Source organism: Rattus norvegicus, chromosome X (genome assembly GCF_036323735.1).
Source record: "Rattus norvegicus strain BN/NHsdMcwi chromosome X, GRCr8, whole genome shotgun sequence".
NCBI classification, from domain to species: Eukaryota; Metazoa; Chordata; class Mammalia; order Rodentia; family Muridae; genus Rattus; species Rattus norvegicus.
In genome coordinates this window covers 58,514,275-58,517,492 of record NC_086039.1, presented here as the reverse complement: position 1 = coordinate 58,517,492, position 3,218 = coordinate 58,514,275, and the positions used below count along the sequence as shown (strand labels likewise).

Below are 3,218 nucleotides of genomic sequence, written 5' to 3'. Positions count from 1 at the left end.
AAGACATGGAATTAAATATCTTGTAAAGTTGAAAATAGAGTCCCAGGCATAGCAAAGTATCCCTTTGGGTGAGGATTCCATTTCAAAGGGCAAATAGCATCAGATAAGAGATGACATCATTAAATGGGATGCTCAGAATATCCAGCAGAAAATAACTGGGGAAGTTGAATCAGTCAGCTTGCTTTACCAATTGAGTTTTCTCTCCATGGCTAACCTTCCAGATTCTCCTTCTGACTGTAAGCTCTATTATAACACAGGATAAGTGATGTAGAAAATGTTTTACTTTCTTTTCTCTACTGTGGTGGTTCATTCTCCCTTTCACAGAGTTCAATGGCCAGATTATCCCCTGAGAAGTAGCCCTGGAGGATATGGAGATGCTTAGGTATGAAGTTGGGGTGAGGCCAACAACTCAGTCATGCTTCCAGAACAAGTTTTCCATTGAGTTCAATGTACATTATTACTTCTAAGATCAGAAACAAAACAAAAATAGCCATCATTATTATTTCAACAGAATATTTTAAATTTTAGGTAGGAAATCTTTATAGACTATCAGTGAGCATTAATATTTACCGCAACAAGCAATCGAAACATATAATTGATTAAACAATTACATTTACAATAAAATCAAAATACTGTACATAAAACTAAGTTAAGAAAACGAGTGACCAGTTTCTCATTTTTTCCATGTTCTTTGCTCATTCTCCAACCAGAAATTTTTGTGGTTCATAATTAGTCTTAAGTGCATCCTATGTTGGAAGTAAGAACACTCTTAGATGAAGCTACAAGAAATAGGGACTTGTTGCTTAATGAATCCATGCATGGTTTAATTTCTTCCTACAGATCCCTGTATGTTTTGGTTGATTTATTTGCTATTACATAAAGTTGCCATTTGTAAACCTATATTAGCCTGTTTGTTACTCCTACATAGGACTACTTATTTCTATACAGAGTGTGTATAATCACTGTGGGTTAAGAAAAGGCACAGGGCTTAACATTAGAAAACTGAGAAATACTGGTGCATGGAATATGTAATAGCATACTAAATCTACAATTCTAAATAAAATCATGAAGAAAATAATTGCACATGGAGAAAAATAGTTTCCAATTGAAAGTTGACATACTTTCTCTTTTTTTCTGAGTTCAGGAACCAGAAAAATAAAGGATGAAGCAAGAAAGGTATGTGTACTATCAAATATTTTTTTAAAACTGAATTTAAATAATTTGAAATATCACTAATGAATGTAAAAATCATAAGGGTTGAAAATTGTCCAGTTAAATAGAAAATGTGTACATTATATATGACAATAATAGAACCGTATATATAAAATAATTGGAAGAATCATATATAAGAATAATTGAATGAACAAAGTGGATTAAATTAGGTATGATATCATGAGGAATAATGTAATACTTGTCCACAGGAATAATCTCAAAGGGAAAACTGACAGTGTACAACATAAGTTGACAACCATTTTCTCTAAGGGTCCAGATAATAAAGTTTAGTTTCTCTGTGCTGTGTCATTATGGTTGTGACCAGTAAAAGCTTGTTTTCAATCAGATGGAAGCTTGTGCATCATGTTTTTCTGACCTGCAATACAGGGCAAAAGAGAATAACACAACAGTGCTTCAAGGAGTGGAGACAGCTAATTGAGGACATTAATACCTATGATGATCAGGCCTAGAGCAGCATGAGTGGCTATAGAGAGTCCCATGACAGTGCTGGTGGTCATGGGTCCAGAAGCCTGAAGGAGCTATCCACAGAGCCCCATCTACATAGCTTACATAGGAAATCTCCCTTTTAACACAAATCAGGGTGACACAGATCTTATTTTTAAGGATCTCAGCATTCAGAGTGTATGGCTAATCAGACACAAAGACACAGACAAATTTAAAGAGTTCTGCTGTGTAAAATTTGATGAGGTGGATTTCCTGAAGGAGGCTCTGACTTATGATGGAGCATGCTTTTGTGACCGGTCACTTTGCGTAGCAGAATGCAAAAAGCAAGATAAAGGTGGCTTTAGATTCAGGAAAGGCAGACCTGATGACAGAGGAATGGGTGACTCTTGAGAATGTAGAATTGGATGATATTCCTGGGATGACTTCAACTCTGGCTACAGGGATGGGTGATTTTGTATGGGCCTGCCTGGTGGGGTAGGGGCATTAGTAGCCATGGGGACCAGCGAGCAGGTCCTCCAATAGGGAGTCACTTTTGAGATGGTCCTCCTCTGAGTGCCTCCAATATGGACTTCAGAGAACCTACAGAAGAGCACAGAGAACAAGTTTGCAGCTTAAACTTGGACAGTGGCAACCCAACTTAATCAAGTAGCCAACCCTAACTCAGCCATTTTATGGGGAGCTAGGCCCAGAATGTAAGTGGTTCAGAAGGAGCAAAAACGAGTTTAGGTTGGGAGGAAATGGGTCATGAGGATCTGGATTAAGACTGGTGGCAGCCCATGGTCCTGAAGGCCCCATTCCACCTGGCACTGTCCTCTTTAAAGAGGAAACACAGAACTTGTGAGTTTTTTGTCAGCGGTAACAAGTGGTTTCTTGGCTTCACTATATCTATCTAGTGCCTGTTTTGTGCTTTCTTTCTGTTTTCTTTGTCTCCTGTCTCACTCCCTGCCTCTTCCCGCTCCTTCTCATGCAGGATGTATGTTGGTCACTTGCAGACGTGGGCTGAGGTGCTTCATCCTTCTTTGCTTTCTTTTTTTCCTTTATGTGCCCTGGCTATGCTCCAAGTGTGCTGTTCTCTGTTTTTTCTCAGAGAATCTCTCTAACTTGCATGTTGAATTCTGTGTTGCTGTGGACTTACCAGCCAGGTGGCTTCTGGCAAATTGCTGGTATACAGGAGATAAGCATGCAGAACTGGAAGCACCTTGCTTTAAAAGAAGGAAACACGCCTGCTGGTCATGACAGGTTATTGTATTTGGCCTATCACCTACCTCAGCATCCTGTTCAGGCATAGCAGGCTCCTGTCAAACAGTGAGGTCAGAAGGGTATACGGGAATATGAACATTCTGCACTAGTGGCTACCTGGGTGCCAGTGGCCACATGGCTTCGCTCCTGCTTGCTTTAAGACCAAGTGAAATCTCATTCCCTCCTCTTCCTGGGGCATGGAGGCCCGTTGGGGGTTCAACCCACTGAATATGCTTCCCACAGCTGAATCCTATAGGAAGCAAGAGTGGAGCTAGAGCTGCACCAGGCAGCTGTGCTTGCAC

At 40.1% G+C, this 3,218-nt stretch overlaps 1 pseudogene; it reads left to right on the top strand.

Moving 5' to 3' along the window:
• The first annotated feature begins 1,523 nt into the window (after positions 1-1,523).
• Eif4h-ps1 (eukaryotic translation initiation factor 4H, pseudogene 1) lies at positions 1,524-2,403 on the top strand (annotated as a pseudogene).
• Positions 2,404-3,218: the final 815 nt, after the last annotated feature.